This window comes from Adiantum capillus-veneris, chromosome 30 (genome assembly GCF_014529385.1).
Source record: "Adiantum capillus-veneris isolate H3 chromosome 30, ASM1452938v2, whole genome shotgun sequence".
Classification (NCBI taxonomy): domain Eukaryota; kingdom Viridiplantae; phylum Streptophyta; class Polypodiopsida; order Polypodiales; family Pteridaceae; genus Adiantum; species Adiantum capillus-veneris.
This window is the reverse complement of record NC_140960.1, coordinates 70820995-70838720: the sequence shown is the minus strand read 5'-3', so window position 1 is coordinate 70838720 and position 17726 is coordinate 70820995. Positions and strand designations below refer to the sequence as shown.

General features: G+C 43.0%; 1 pseudogene; it reads right to left on the bottom strand.

Moving 5' to 3' along the window:
• Positions 1–219: 219 nt before the first annotated feature.
• LOC147418164 (uncharacterized protein At4g28440 pseudogene) lies at positions 220–604 on the bottom strand (annotated as a pseudogene).
• Between the last annotated feature and the right edge of the window lie 17122 nt (positions 605–17726).

The following is a 17726-nucleotide window of genomic DNA, read 5'->3' as shown; positions in this document are numbered from 1 at the left end:
ACTGACTGATATGATCATTGTCACATTTGATGCCTTCCTCAGCGAAGCGTCTGCTGAACGGACGAGGCTGTGTATACCTCTCTCTCTCTCTCTCTCTCTCTCTCTCTCTCTCTCTCTCTCTCTCTCTCTCTCTCTCTCTCTCTCTCTCTCTCTCTCTCTCTCTCTCTCTCTCTCTCTCTCTCTCTCTCTTTCTTAAAATAAGATCACCACAAAAGACAATTATTCATCTACAAGGATTACTTTGAGCTCAATCAATGATATATTATTGTCTGGTAGGCTCCATCGTCACCTCAATAGAGCCTTGCCACTTGTCCACTACAAGGCGCATGGAGCCCCTAAACATATCGATCACTCTGGCACCTTCCTGCATTACGTCCACTTGCTGATTACGGGTAGGGAAAATGATCACGGCAGTATCATCGCCAACAACACATTCAGCCAAGCGCAAAGGGGTTCTCTGAGGGGTAGCGAAGTGGCTCTTTGAATTCTGCATCACCTGCTTGGCGCTCAGCACCTTCACCACCAGGTTGTGGTCGGCTGTGTCGGGCCTTAGATCTTGCACCTTATAAATTTCCGTCCCCTGTTTCTGCTTTGACGCCACCATGCCTACAATTTTGTCCCCCTTCTCTCCCCCCCCCCCCCCCCCCTCTCTCTCTCTCTCTCTCTCTCTCTCTCTCTCTCTCTCTCTCTCTCTCTCTCTCTCTCTCTCTCTCTCTCTCTCTCTCTCTCTCTCTCTCGTAAAAAGGAAGCTCTCTCAAAGAGAGAGTGCCGGCACGCGCTCTTTCAAAAACTCTTTGAAAGAGCGCGTGCCGGCACTCTCTCTTTGAGAGAGCTTCCTTTTTACGAGAGAGAGAGAGAGAGAGAGAGAGAGAGAGAGAGAGAGAGAGAGAGAGAGAGAGAGAGAGAGAGAGAGAGAGAGAGAGAGAGAGAGAGAGAGAGAGAGAGAGAGAGAGAGAGAGAGAGAGCTTCTTTTTGACGAGAGAGAGAGAGAGAGAGAGAGAGAGAGGAGGAGTGAGTAGTCCATGTTTGTCTACAGATAGTTCAAAAATGCTTGCCTCATCAAATGTTATCAACAGAGCTAGATGAGGTATTTTGTTACACGTGCAAACCTTGCCCTCTTTCCTTGAGCTCTGCCAAGCTAGCTATCGACGAGGCGCTAGAGATGCGTGTCTGCATGTGAAAAGAGAGAGAGAGAGAGAGAGAGAGAGAGAGAGAGAGAGAGAGAGAGAGAGAGAGAGAGAGAGAGAGAGAGAGAGATGGGCCTGGTGCGGTTCATCAAGACCATGTACGGCAACTGCTTTTGGTTCATCAAGACCAAGTACAAGAGGCTAAAGCAATTGAAAATGGCCAAGTACAAGAAGGTGGATCTCACCAACAGCATGTGCATGGAAGCTCACAGCTGACTTGCATAGAAGATCATCATAGAAACCCTCAAGGCTGCGGATTCACCAGGCAGGAAGGCCCTTGCCATCTAATTCAGTCTCTCTCCCTTCATCAACTACTTGGACTTCCCCTCCTTGACTATGTTGCATGTCCTAGGTAAGTATTTTCAAGTCTGCATACCTCATCTGATGACCAGACTTGTAAGTATGTAGCTCGCATTCATTTATCAATAGAGCTGGATGAGGAGTGTGATTGAAGCCAAAGGCTCTTCACACCATGACTTGCACTAGTGGCAAATTGCAATATTCCCCAAATATGCCTTTCCCTCGACATTGAGTTGTCTGCCACTAATCCCCTCACACACTATGCTAAAAGCGCAAGCAACTAGTTGCACTCATAAGCCACTGGCTTAATTACTTGAGGATTATAACCATCATAAGCTTTTTTGGCCCTTATGTCCACTTTGAAGTTTACTTGTTTTCTGCATCGCCAACAGCCTAATAGCATCAACAGAAAAATGTGTTGACAAGTGGAGACTCAAGTACTTGAGCACTAACATTGTCTCATCCAAATTCCTTCTTAAGGGGAGGATCACATAAGATCTATGATTTCTTAGTACTACTATGGAGCTTGTGAGCCTTTATGTAGTCCCATAATTGCTTGAGGACATAAGGCGTTGTGGTCTCCGAGGTTTGCAAGATGGGATCCAGGTTGGAGGAGACCCTATAGAGGATCTGAGCACCACCTCTGGGCTGGGGCTTGGAATCGGGCTCGGGAGTGTTTTGAGTTTGGCCTTGGGCACTTTCTTGCTCATCTATTCATCAACTCATGAAAAACATAGAGCACTCACACACTAGACAAGGGGCAAGATCGCGATCAATGGCAAAATGAAGGATCACAATCAATGGCAAGAAGACGGATTGGGATTAGCTGGGTTGAGCGATCAGAGCTGGCACTTGCACGTGCAATATCCCATACTATAGCAACAAGGCTGCATGATACATCCAAGCATTGGACATTGAAAGTCAAGTAGTATATCATGCAGGTGCAATTAGGAAGCAAGAAGTAATTGGCCATCCGATATTGGGAATAAGCAAGAGGCATGAGCAGTAGCTTGCACCACTATGATATGATTCATGTAGGCGCCAATATTTTAGTTGACTACAAGTAGTAGTACTAGCACCAACACACAACATTCAAAGAGCATAATAACTCATTGCTTATTAGATGTGATGATGATCACTGCACTGCAAAATTACCAAAAAATCTTCTAAAAGATCTTCTCACAAACAATCAGCCAACAGAGTGTATGATAAGGCCTATGATAGAATTGAATGGGAGTTCACACTTCAAAGTCTATATGATATGGGTTTGGAAGATTCTTTTTCACATTCTTTTTGGGAATGCGTCAGCTAGAATTTCAGTTAATGGTACTCTTAGAAATGTTATTTCATTCCGTAAATCCATAAGACAAGGGTGCCCACTTTCTTATTTGCTCTATGCTATCTCATTTGATGCCTTGAATTGGCTTGTTAAATATGTTATGCAATAGGACAAACTCACTGCCATAGACGTATCTGGCTCTACGAAGCAAATGTGCCCCCAAAAGTGTGTTGATCATACCAATGCATTTGTGAGGAATGATGTACATGCAAAGGATAATTTTAGGGCTTGTCTCACAGTCTTGCAAGTGTCTCGATTATTAACCATGCTAAAAGTCTGGTTTGATGGGGCTGTCTTGTAATGGCTATTGCCCACACAGGAGCAATAGGCATTACGGGAATGATTACCCGCAACTACATTATATGAACATCAACGCACAGAATGACAAGAGGAGGAAGTACAAAGTACACAGACATAGAACAACCCTTGCTTCATTCATCTGTAATCCAGACACAGAGTACAATAGATGATGCCATGAATATCATAGAGATTGGTTAAGTTACATCAAAAGATAGGTATGCCCCTCCATATACAACCGCTGCTCCAGTGCAGATCGGGAACGGTGCACACACTCCTGTCCCATGATATCCTATGAAGAACTGCCGCTCCAGCCACCGCATACCGCATGACTCCTGACTCCTGATTCGCAGTGTCCAGAGAACCGCAGGACCGCATGTGCCGCTAATGCCGTAACACCTGGCACGCACAGTGGATTGCGCGAACCCACAATCAGCCCCTCCGGTTGGAAGGTTCCGGTGGTTGCTTTGCACTCTGCTCTGGTGAAGAGGAAACATCAATATAGCCAAAGCCCCAAAAATCTGCAGTATGGGCTCGATAGACCTCATCCCAAAAACGTGGATCTATCTCAATTTGTTCCGGCCAGGAAGCCCGAGGAATAAACTGCGTTGGCAAGGAGATAGATTGAGGCGGCTGTGGCAGAGGAGAAAGAGGTGTATGCAAGGGATAATAACGAGTAAGGTAGCGATTAAGAGCAGCCCAAAATGGAGGGCAAGGTGGGAGACTGAGAGAAAGGAATGAGCTAAGGTCTTCACCCAAAAACAGACCCTGCGCCTCTCCTTACGAAATCGACAAATCATTTTCTGCAAACGAGAGACATGAGCCTGGGCTTCAGCACAATCCTCTGTAGCTTGTGCCCAATCAGCAACATCAAAACCCTCTAGAAAAACACTCTTACCTCTATCAGTGTTGGATGACTCAGGTTGGTGCACCACAACCTGCTGAGCGGGTGGCTGTGCTCCCACCTCAGCAGCCAAGCATGTGCTCCAGCTTTGTAATTGATTATCTAAAAAAGTTCGGAGATCCTCTTGCATCTCCACTGCCAATGCATCCAAATCAGTCATGTTGATCATTACATCGCCAGGGTGCGAGTTTAAGTAAGAAGCTGGGCTATGCTGTGTTCTCAACTGAAGAAGTTCTTGTTGAATAGACCTTACAAACTCAGCATTAGCCCCTCTGAATCTTTTTATTTATGCCCCTTGCTGGCGAGTAGTGGCAGTCAGCTGTTCATACTGAGTGTTTAACTCGTCAATCCGAGTCTGCGAAGTCGCTACCTGCGCTTTCAGCTCATTGACTCGTCCCTCTGTGGCTGGGGCTGGCCAGGCCGCACGAATAGACTCTGCAAGTCTGCTCAAAAATGTGCCGCATTCCTGTAATTGGTCAGAAGGGGTCGCTGCTGTTGTAGCCTCCCAGGGTAGCGCTGTGGGGAGAATACCTCCCGTCGAGGCAGCCGTATTCGTATTACCCGACATTTTCGATTGAGCGGGGACGTCCGCAATCGCAGAGCTCATCCTCAAGGGAGTCGTACTGCTAACTCTTTCCTGCATTCGGCGGTGCCAGCGAGCCACCGTAGAATCTTCCGAATCAGGAGATGCAGTTGCTGGAGGTGGTGTTGAAAATTGCTGCTCCTCACGGCCGCGCTTGGGGCTTGCTGATCCTACACTTGCAGTGGCCATCTCCTGGGCTCCTCAGTGGGGAAATATGTTCCTCAGTGGGGGCACCACTTTATGAGGGCGAGCTTTTTGAAATGGGGCCTCTAAACCCAACCCAATGGGCCTACCCTCACAAAATGTTCGTAAAGAGGTACGCACACTACTTGGGGCACCACCTTCCTTTGGGAGTGGAGAAGGAAACCAATCAAAATAACACTTGCACTCACCCACTCAAGCAACACACTTTGAAAACCCCCTTACTCTATATACACTTTGGACACTTGAACACCATCAACGATTATGCAACCCAATGCCGTGCATCAAAATGAAATATGCAATTTGTGGAATAGCATTCACCTTCTCCCCATAAGAATACCCATAATACATCCAAACTCTTCCTCTCTCAAGCACTCATCAAAAAATCATGCGCACAAGACTTGCCTCTCAAACACACAAGAGAATCACTTACATCAAACTAACACACTTTGCATAGAGAGCTCATCTCCATCTATGCAATGCCGTGACACAAATAAAATCACCATGAGAGGTAGCCACATGCATATGTAATGAAGCAAAAGAGAGTTGGAGTGAGAAATTTATTTAGACCAATTGAATAAGTATGGAGAAACAAACCAATGGTAAATTGAGAATAGAACACTTACTTGATTTCTCGCACACCTTTTAAGGGGAGGACAGACGCTGGCTAACCATCACGAATTGCGACACTTGAAAGTTTTGAAGATGATTTCATGATCATTAACATAACCATGAGAGAGATCATGATGTATTTACAAGTTATTGAGGTGCTACAAATGATTTATTGGGTTGATGGAGTAAGAGATTGTAGAATGGAAAGAGTGGAGAATAGAGTTGCACTTCCTCCAAAGAGGAGGGTTAGGAGGGAGGATGTGAAAGAGGGAGAGTTGGGGTTTTCTCTACTATTGATCAAGAAACAACATGAAGTTGAAAATATAGGCGTGTGTCCTTGAGTCTCTCCAAGGGGGGCTATTTATAGTTGTATAGGAGTGGGATTATGCTACACTTAATTAGAGTAAGTGATTAGACCTAATTAAGTGTCCTTTGACCACTCATTGAATATTGGACATAAAAGGGACTATTATTTCTCCAAAAATATCATTTTAGATCATGAATGCTCCATAGGGGTGCATAATGTAGGTGGGCCCCACCATGAGGGCCTACGGGTGGCTCCCGCGGGGTATCTCAACTTGTCTGTCTTGGCATTTAGAAAGCATCTTTAGGTTGGTCCCATCGCATGCAAGTGACCTTGACCACTCATTGCTCTTCTAGAAGATGAGTAGGGGAAAAATAAGATCTCACCCTCTTGATTTACTTGATTTACAGTTCCCTTTTGCTGCGAATCTGACAAATTTACACTATTTTGACCATAACTTTTTACCTGTAGCTCGGAATGACATGCTTCAAAAGGAAAAATTGACCTTCTCAACATGTTTGATATGAATTTGGACTATTCTTCATGCCCATACACCAAGGAATTCGGTTTGGAAGGTCCACACTAGGCTAGGGAACCTTTTGCTTCCAAGTCTTCTTGTATGGGCCCTTTGCTTGTATGCATCCAAGGGGAATCATGCTTTTTCAAAAGGCTATGATGCTTAAACAAATAGAGGAGGGCCCAATATTATTTGCTTGTGAAAAGAATATACAATTGGAGTCTTTTTGAAAGGAGAGAAACTATATGTATATTCTTAAGAGATATTGGGCCACCTATGTAGGGGGCATAGAAGACTTGTAAAGAGGGACCATAATCTTTGGTAAAGAGAAGTGGAGAGTTGATTTCCATGGGAATTTATCTATATGGGGTGGAAGATGGATATATTATTTTTCTACTACTAATTCACAAGAGGTAAGAAAGTTTGGGGGTATATAGTTGGTTATTGTATGCTTATTCTATTTACAAAGCAAAAAAGAAAAGGGTGGTAATATAAATATATGACTAAGGTGACATTTTTGGGAAGAGTATAATGTATGTGTTGCCACAAAGGTTAAACGAAGAGGGGGAATTTACTCTAGATAACTTAATAGCGTAGAAAAATATATACACATATGAGGAAGAGGACGTTGAGTAGGCTGATAAATGTTGCAAAAAGATGGTTACCATTTTATGCCACTCATATTAGCCCTCCCCCAAGCCTAGAGATATTCATATCTTTAGGAGGACGGTGTTGCTTCTTTTTCTTCTTTTTTTTTTCTCTTTTTTTTGTCATTTTTTCTTTTCCATTTTTTTTTTTCAATAGGAGGAGTGTCATTCACTCTTTTACTCCATTAGACCTGCTTTTCATTACCTGAATCCCATAAATCGGAAATGGGAGGGTTGCCTTGGGTATGTTCAGATTCCAAGGCTAGTTCTTCTTTGCACATCAAAGCTTTAAAAATAGGTGGAGCATTTGCCAAGCCGAAGGGAGCCATGTCAATTTGGAGCTTAGATGATGTAGGCAGATGACTGCCTATCAACGAATTGATACGTTGAAAGTAGGGCTTTAATCTCCATCCATTGACTCTAGTCTTGTGGAGTTTTCCTGATAAATCTGCTAATCTGTAACTACCATTCCCAAACTTTGTTTTTATCATGAAAGGTCCCTCCCATCTTTGCAAAAACTTTTTGTCAAGTCGGTTCGGTTATCATAGCGAAAAACCAACATACCTTCCTTCAATCCTTTCCCCTTGAGCTTCTTGTTGATTTTATCCCTTTGGCTTGTCGCTTTGGTGATGTAGTGATCAATGGACTCTTCTCTATCTAGCTCAAGTCGTTGGAGATCTAAGATCCTTTCATGTAGAACCTCTTTTGGTTTTTTTGCCACTCTTGCAAGAACGCGCAAGCTTGAGAGCTCTACCTCAATGGGGAGAAGTGCTTCCTATCCATAAACTAGATGAAAAGGGGTGAATTGGGTAGATACCTTGAAAGATGTCCTATACGCCCAAAGAGCAGCTATCAAATGGCGATCCCAATCATTAGGCCGGTCCACAACCTGCTTAGAAATGATCGTACATATCATTCCATTCACTTTTTCCACCAATCCATTGCATTGAGGATAGTAGGGTGTGGAATGCAGGTGTTTCACTTTTAACCTCCTCAAGAGATCATTCAGAAGGTCAGCCCTAAAACCCGGGCCTCGATCTGATAAGATTTCTAGGGGTGTTCCAAACCTACTACAAATATGATCAAAAATAAACTTTGATACCTCTTCAGCTGTGATTCGGGTTGTGCTTGTTGCTTCCGCCCATCGTGTCATGTAGTCAACACCCATGATGATGAAAACCTTCCCTGTAGAAGTATGAGGTAGGGGACCTATTGCATCCACACCCCACTTTTCAAAAGGGCCATAAGATATTATTGGGACTCGAGGCTCATATGTTAGTCATCTATCCCCAACAATTTGGCATGGCTTACATGCCTTACACCAATATTGGACATCACGATGTAAGCTCGGCCAAATAAACCCTGCTTGTAAAATCTTCCTACTTGTAATATCTTGAGAAAAGTGACCACCACAGACATCATCATGACATGAAAGAAGAATTTTCTCTATCTCTTGCACACCTGGTACTCTCCTCAAGACCAAATCTTTCCCTTTGTGATATAAATCATCCCCGATCAACTGGTAAGGTGTGGCCTTCTTAACTAGTCTATGTCTTTGCACCTTGTCTAAGTGTTTGGGACACTCACCTGCTTGTAGAAAGAAGATAATGTCTTTTAGCTCCTCTTGACCTTGATATTTGGGTTCATATAGTTTCACACCTCCTACCGCCATTTGAAGCTTTTCATTTGCGAGTAAGTCTGCTTCCTTGTTATGAGTTCTCACAATGTGTTGTACCTGTGTTGCTTTAAAACCCTTCCAAATCAAAGCTCTTACACTACTAAGCCACTCAAACAATGTACGATTCTTGCACCTCCAAGTCCCTTGGATTTGCCTGACCACTAGCAAAGAATCACCTTTTATAATAAGTCTTTGTATGCCTAATTCTTTGCATTCTTCTAACCCAAGGGTTAGAGCAGCATACTTAGCCTCATTGTTAGAGTGAACACTGGGTAGAGTGATACCTTTTCTAACCATTACCTCCTTTTGTGGGTTCAAAATGATGATTCCCCCTGCTGCTTTGTCTTGTTGGCGTTGATAAGCTCCGTCAAAGCATAAAGTATGGGCATTATCAATCTCCTTTACTTTGAACTGTTTTGAGCCTTCTTCTCTTTGTAGTCGTGATCCTTCCCTTTCTCTCACTTTGTAGGTGAGAATGTCTACAAGTCCTGCTCTTGTGCTATCTTCTACAAGCAAAGTGTATTCAAATTCTTGGAGTTCAAGCACCCACTTTGCTATTCTAGATGAGAGGCTCATGTGTTGTACTACATATAGAAGATTGTGCTCTAAGGTGAGAAAAACAAATGGCACAGGGAGAAGATACGATCGAAACTTCCTTATCGCAAACAAGATTGCAAAGACCACTTTCTCCATTTCAGTGTATCCCTTCTCGGCCGGAGTCATCACCTTGCTTGCAAAATAGATCGGTCTCATGTATGATGTTTTAGGATCTTTTTGCATCAAAACAACACCAATTGCTTCCAAACCTACACTTGGAGTGACATAGTAGGTCTCCTTTGGATCTGGTGGCATTAGGATTGGGAGAGAGCTAAGAATGCCCTTCACTTCCTCAAAACATTTTGCATGTTCCCTCCCCCATTCAAATGTAGATTGGCTTGCCAACCTATGCAAAGGGGCGATGGCTTCTGCTAGGAGATGGATGAAGCGAGACATGTACCTCACTTTGTGGTTGAAGGTCATTAGCTCCTTAGTTGTTGTTGGTGGAGATAATGACAAAAGGGCCTCTACTTTAGAGGGATCCACTTGAATTCCTTGTGAAGAAACCACATGGACTAGAAAAACCACCTGAGATTCACAGATATGAAACTTCTCTGGGTTGAGTTGTCCCCGAAATTGATGGAGCCTCTTAAGCCCCTCTTCAACCTTTTGGCAATGAAGTGATCTACAACTATAAATATAGAAATCATCCATAAAGACTCTTATAGATTTTCCAAAGAATGGCTGAAATACAAATATTGTGAATCTCATGAAGGTGCTAGGAGCATTGGTGAGCCCAAAAGGCATTACTCTAAATGCAAAACATCCCCAAGGTGTGATGAAGGTGGTTTTTGGTTGTTCTTCTTCTGCTATTCTAATTTGAAAATATCCTGAATACCCATCACACACAGTGTAGCATTCGTGACCTGCTACTTCATTCAAAATTTCATCTTGGAAAGGGAGAGGGAAGTGGTCCCTCTTTGTCGCAGCGTTGTGGGGTTTGTAATCCACGCAGACCCTCCACTTACCATTCTTCTTGGGAGTGACTACAATAGGTGATACCCATTCGGAGTTGGATACTGGATAGATGAAGCCAGCCTTCAAGAGTCGATTCACTTCTTGTAGGAGAGCCTTTTGTTGCACAAATCCTAGTCGCCTTAACTTTTGAGCCACGGGATTGGTCCCTGGTTTCAATTCAATTCGATGCTCTATTACATCTACACCTCTTATTTGTGAGTAGTCACTGATAAACAAATTGGGATACCTCCTTAACATATTGATGTAGGACCTCTTCTCCTCACAAGTAAGATCTTTTGCAAGCATCTTCTCAAATCCTTCTTCAAGGTGGTGGCATCTTTCATCCCCTCGTGTGTGATTGTCTGTTGACTTTTCTTCTACTAGAACATCTTGAGTGTTGGCGTTGAATACAATTCCCATTACCTCCAAAGAAGACTCTTCTTCACTGGTTGATGCACTGGTTGATGCTTCCTCATCACTTGAGTAAAGACTCTCCTCCTCGCTCTCTTCATCTGTCGTGGTTTCATAGTTGATATCTAGTTGCTTTCCTTCTCGCCAATCATACACCACCAGTTGACCCTTCTTAAGAATCAAACGACCACTTCCCCATTTTTGATCTGCATTCACAGCAATGAGCCAAGGCCTCCCTAGGATGATGGGATAGCCCTCCCCCTTAGCTGGCATGACATACATATCCACTCGTGCATCTATGTTACATACAGAGACTTTTACATTTTCAATGATCCCCAAACACTTCACACTTGAGTTGTTGGCTAGCCTAGCTTGACAATTAGAGGACTTTGTAATTTCAAGCCCTAACCTGTTCATTGATTTTTCCGTGATCACACACATTTGAGCTCCACCATCAACATATACATTAGACACCTTTTTACCCCTTATGTAAGCATCCACAATGGGTTCCACATCTTTTTGTAGCTTTGAGGCCACAACCTTAATGGAAAGATTTGCTTTCTTTTTTGGAATTCTTGTACTTACCAACTTTGGTGATTGCCTTCTTACTTTGGCTGATAGGTGTAGAAGTTGAGGCCATGACATGTTTGGCTTTTGGGTTTGTAAATCCTCCAGGATGTTGTAGGGCTCTAGCTCCTTTCCCAATGGGAAGTCGTTGATACCAATTTCCCTTCGCCTTGATCTTTTCTTCCTGCTACTTTCAGCTTCTTCCATCTTTGACTTCTTCTTCTTGTCCCTTCTGGCTGAATTTGTTCCTTCACTTTTCATGTCTTCATCCTTATCATGTGCTCTTGTGCGTTTTTCTGCCGGCATAACATCAAAGTTTAGAGTATGCTCATCTATTACCTCTTCTAGCTTGATGATGTTGACTCCTCTTTCTTCCTCCTCATGTGGGACGGGAGGTATATTTGCTGGTGGTGGTGGTCGACGAAGGATTTGTGGGCCTTGAGCTTGTTCTTGCGGCACAGTGAGAGGAGGCGGTCTGGGGGGATATATGTCTCCCGGAAGTCGCCTTGTATGTGGACAATTGTACATGCCATGGCCCATTTCATTGCAATTCCAACATCGCAACTCTTGAGCTTGTCTTCGTTGATTGCGATTCCCTTCTCTTGGTTGTCGTTGTTGAGGTAGGCCTTGTACTAGATTTAGAGTGAGGTTCTCAAGCTGTTGAGTTAGCCTTTGTAAAACCTCTTGTTGAGAGTTATCTCCTATTTGTGAAGATTGTGCAAGAGGGGCACTAATTGGTGCTTCCATGGTTTTTGAAGACTCCCTCTCACTCACTTCATTCAAACCCCCTGCTCTATGTGCTTGGAAGTGTAGTTTTCTAAACTTGATGATGGCTACCTCACGTGCTTCTTCGAAGGTGGATGGGAATTTTAGCTCTACTTTAGCCTTTAAAAGTGGATACAAGCCAACCATGAATCTCTCTTTTTTTAGAAAGTTAGGTGCACCACCATGATTTTCTAATTTAGCCTTCCACCTGCCCCATAGATTGACAAAGGTTGCTTCATAAGAGGGATAGTCTTCAAGTGATACCTGCTTATGTCCAATAAGACATTTCCATAGTCCTTCAGAAGTATCACCTTGCCCGAACTTGGAGAGGAAGCTTGCTCGCAGTCTCTCCCAATTGGACTTGATTTGGGGTTGCAAGGTCTCATACCATGCTTTAGCTTCTGCTTTTAGAACCAATGGGAAGGCTCGTAGCTTTACTTCCTCTTCATCTCTCCCGGATATGAGATGTGCCATCTCCAAGTTGTCAAGAAACTCTTGCGCATCTTCCCCACTTCTTGCATAGAACGTGGAAAAAGAACTTGACATTTTGTTTAGACTTTTTGAAATCTCTTTTTTTAAAAGAAACTTTTCTCTTACGGCCGCACAAGATTATTGACACTATAAATCTGATTACATTAAAATGAAGATGTACACATCCATTGTTAATTCGTACTTTATCATAGGTAGAATAAATGGATTAATTGAAGCATTGATTTCATGGAGGCAAGTGGATCCAAATATCCTCCTTATGATAGATTGAAACCTAAACTTAGTTTCAATAATCATATGAATGGATTGCCGAGCAATAGGCCTAAAAGGTTCATTGTTTTGATCGTGATTCATGTGCTACTCCTCGTTGTTGGTTTGAAGACCTCGTTCCTTCATATGGCCCTTGAGCACCCCTTCACCACTCCTTGTTCCTACCTTTAAAACAAAATGAAAACGTGAACATCAAAAGAAGTTTCATAATTGATGATTGGAAGTATAATTGGATTGGGTGATGCCAGTATTTCTCTAAGTCTTTCTGCACCAAACATAAAAACAATGCGTTGCTGGAAAAAGACTTTTCTATCTATGTGAACATTTACTCTAATGTGTTGTGTAAAATGAAATGGAAAGATGAGAACTCCATTGTTCATCACTAAAAAATTTGAAGGTAACTTGGAAATATGTTCCTCAGTGGGGGCACCACTTTATGAGGGCGAGCTTTTTGAAATGGTGCCTCTAAACCCAAACCAATGGGCCTACCCTCACAAAATGTTCGTAAAGAGGTACGCACACTACTTGGGGCACCACCTTCTTTTGGGAGTGGAGAAGGAAACCAATCAAAATAACACTTGCACTCACCCACTCAAGCAACACACTTTGAAAAACCCCTTACTCTATATACACTTTGGACACTTGAACACCATCAACGATTATGCAACCCAATGCCGTGCATCAAAATGAAATAGGCAATTTGTGGAATAGCATTCACCTTCTCCCCATAAGAATACCCATAATACATCCAAACTCTTCCTCTCTCAAGCACTCATCAAAAAATCATGCGCACAAGACTTGCCTCTCAAACACACAAGAGAATCACTTACATCAAACTAACACACTTTGCATAGAGAGCTCATCTCCATATATGCAATGCCGTGACACAAATAAAATCACCATGAGAGGTAGCCACATGCATATGTAATGAAGCAAAAGAGAGTTGGAGTGAGAAATTTATTTAGACCAATTCAATAAGTGTGGAGAAACAAACCAATGGTAAATTGAGAATAGAACACTTACTTGATTTCTCGCACACCTTTTAAGGGGAGGACAGACGCTGGCTAACCATCACGAATTGCGACACTTGAAAGTTTTGAAGATGATTTCATGATCATTAACATAACCATGAGAGAGATCATGATGTATTTACAAGTTATTGAGGTGCTACAAATGATTTATTGGGTTGATGGAGTAAGAGATTGTAGAATGGAAAGAGTGGAGAATAGAGTTGCACTTCCTCCAAAGAGGAGGGTTAGGAGGGAGGATGTGAAAGAGGGAGAGTTGGGGTTTTCTCTACTATTGATCAAGAAACAACATGAAGTTGAAAATATAGGCGTGTGTCCTTGAGTCTCTCCAAGGGGGGCTATTTATAGTTGTATAGGAGTGGGATTATGCTACACTTAATTAGAGTAAGTGATTAGACCTAATTAAGTGTCCTTTGACCACTCATTGAATATTGGACATAAAAGGGACTATTATTTCTCCAAAAATATCATTTTAGATCGTGAATGCTCCATAGGGGTGCATAATGTAGGTGGGCCCCACCATGAGGGCCTACGGGTGGCTCCCGCGGGGTATCTCAACTTGTCTGTCTTGGCATTTAGAAAGCATCTTTAGGTTGGTCCCATCGCATGCAAGTGACCTTGACCACTCATTGCTCTTCTAGAAGATGAGTAGGGGAAAAATAAGATCTCACCCTCTTGATTTACTTGATTTACAGTTCCCTTTTGCTGCGAATCTGACAAATTTACACTATTTTGACCATAACTTTTTACCTGTAGCTCGGAATGACATGCTTCAAAAGGAAAAATTGACCTTCTCAACATGTTTGATATGAATTTGGACTATTCTTCATGCCCATACACCAAGGAATTCGGTTTGGAAGGTCCACACTAGGCTAGGGAACCTTTTGCTTCCAAGTCTTCTTGTATGGGCCCTTTGCTTGTATGCATCCAAGGGGAATCATGCTTTTTCAAAAGGCTATGATGCTTAAACAAATAGAGGAGGGCCCAATATTATTTGCTTGTGAAAAGAATATACAATTGGAGTCTTTTTGAAAGGAGAGAAACTATATGTATATTCTTAAGAGATATTGGGCCACCTATGTAGGGGGCATAGAAGACTTGTAAAGAGGGACCATAATCTTTGGTAAAGAGAAGTGGAGAGTTGATTTCCATGGGAATTTATCTATATGGGGTGGAAGATGGATATATTATTTTTCTACTACTAATTCACAAGAGGTAAGAAAGTTTGGGGGTATATAGTTGGTTATTGTATGCTTATTCTATTTACAAAGCAAAAAAGAAAAGGGTGGTAATATAAATATATGACTAAGGTGACATTTTTGGGAAGAGTATAATGTATGTGTTGCCACAAAGGTTAAACGAAGAGGGGGAATTTACTCTAGATCACTTAATAGCGTAGAAAAAAATATATACACATATGAGGAAGAGGACGTTGAGTAGGCTGACAAATGTTGCAAAAAGATGGTTACCATTTTATGCCACTCGGCGGTAATAAAAGTTGTTTTTGGTTGATCCCGCAATGCCATTCTAATTTGATTATATCCACTAAAGACATCCAAAAAAGTATACATCTCGTGTCCTGCTACATCATCCAAAATGGAATCCAAAAACGGGAGAGGAAAAGGATCTGGAATAGTAGCGGCATTCAATTTCCGATAATCCACACAAATTCGGATTTTCTTATTTTTCTTTGGTACTACCATAATTGGAGAAATCCATTCCGGATTATCAATAGGGGTAATAAAACCCACTTCCAACAAGCGATCAATTTCCAATTTAACTTGCTTTGCCACATTCGGATTCATCCTGTATGAATGCTGCTTCACGAGCACCACATCCGGTTTCAGATTGATTGTATGCTGATAAAACTTAGGATCCAATCCCTGCATGTCCGCATATTCCCATGCGAAAACATCCTTAAACTCTGTCAGTAATTTGATCAAATCATCTCTAAAACTTGCTTCCAACTGCTTATTAATGTATATGGGCTGCGACTCCGCTTGCTGCCCAAGAAAAACCTTCTCTAATTCATCTTCCTTAACCCTTGTAATTTTTTCCATTTGCGCCTCAAACGCTCGTTCTTGCTGAATCACGTCCTCCAGTGACTCAGGACTTGGAAGCACCTATTGTTGGGGCTCCCCCATTCCTTCTATAATTCCTCAAACCCCCACCGAATGCCCTGTCGGAATCAGAGAAATATCCGCAAGGTATAGAGAAACCAAATGCGGATTCTCTTTGAGAAATTGTTCCTCTTCATCCTCTTCTAATCCTTCCATCATATTAACTATTTCGGTTATCACCGGCCATGCTGCCTGAACTGGTTGTCGGCATGTTCCCAACATCACACGCACTTTTCTTTTACCCTTATTTACTGTAAGCATATTTGCTTCCCATTTATGTTTTACCCTCGCTTGTCGTAACCAGGGTCTCCCCAAGCTAATGTGATAATCCTGATTATGATCTTCAATATTCAAAACTACTAAGGAAACAGCAAAGGACAAGCCCGCTACATCCAAAACAATACCCCGAAGTAAACCGAGTGGTTGCACTCTTCGCTGATCTGCCATGCGGACTACAAAGGGTGCAGGCTCCCAATCACTGAGACCAAAACGCTCACACACTGCTTGGGTGATAATGTTTACCCCCGCTCCTCCATCCAAGAGTACCTTGTCAATGTATGTGCCATGGTATTGAACTGAAAGTTTCGAAATACGGGTATCCGTGATCCTATTCGTCGGCAACGGGGCTGAATCATCATCCTCGCTTTCAACCTTCCCAATGGCGACTTCCCTCAGCTCAGTGGCCGTTTGTCGCAACAATGCATTATGGAAATTCGGGACCAATTTCAACAATGAACCCAGAGGTACTTGAATTGGTGACGTGAGAACCTCTTTCCAAACTGAATTCCACTCCTCATGTTCTTTAATATCACCCTTAATTCCAGCTTTCCCTTCCCTTATTTCCAGGCCTAAAGTGGTTGGCATAGTCGATGGTCCTGCTGTCTTTACTAGTGGTGCGGATTGTGGCAACGAGGACACAGTATTTTTCCGCACCTCTTCCTGAGCGGTCCAATCCGGAATTTTCACATCGGGAGTTGGAACCACATTTTTACCCAATCGCGTGATTAATGAAACCGCTGGGTCAGACTCCTCCAATCCTTCAATCTCAACCATAGCCACACTAGGCTATTTCCCTGCAACACGTTCCTGCTTTTTCCGATTGTATTCCATAGCTTCAGTACACTCAGATCGCCAATGACCATCCCCCAAACAGAAAAGGCATGTCTTGGGGCGATTAGGATCTCGTCCACCTCTTCCGCGGCCTCGTCCTCCCCCTTGACCCCGTCCTCCTGCTTGACCTTGCAGAGGCGGCTCTGGTGTATGAGCATGAGCCATCGCCATAGCAGGCTCTTGTCCCTGTCCTATCTGTGGTTGTTGCCAGGTAGAAGAGTCCCCTCGTCTCCGACGACCCCGGCCATTGAAATAACATTCCACTATATTATGAGTATTGGTCGTGCAAATCGCACACCACTTCTGATTCATTGCACATTCCTGAGAATCATGGCCCGGATTCTGACATTGGGTACACCAGATTTCCTTCAGACTTTTAGCCACTGCAGCCGATTCCGTCGATCCGGAGGATACACCTTTCCCGTGATGCTGGGATTTTTTCCGTGGTGTCTCTTCCGATTCTTTTCCCGAATCGCTGTTGCCTGAGTCCGAGGAATAAGATCTTGCGGATTACGACTCCGAACTATCACTGCCACTGTCCTGTGACTTCCGATGAGATTTCTTTCTATCTTTCTTCTTTGACTTCTTTGGATGTTCCGTATCCTCTAAAGCCTCTCCTACTACTACAGCCCTAGCAATTACAGTATCCAATGGAGTAGTTACCTTATCCACTGTCGCCATAGCCGTTCTGAGATCCTTGTTGAGCCCCCGTAAAAAATAGTCATTCAGTACTTCCATTGCTGGTCTTTGTGCCTGAGGTACCCTCTGTAAAAGCATCCGAAATTTTGCAGCGTAATCCTCCACTAGCAATGACTTCTGTCGGAGCTTTCGAAGCTTCTCCAA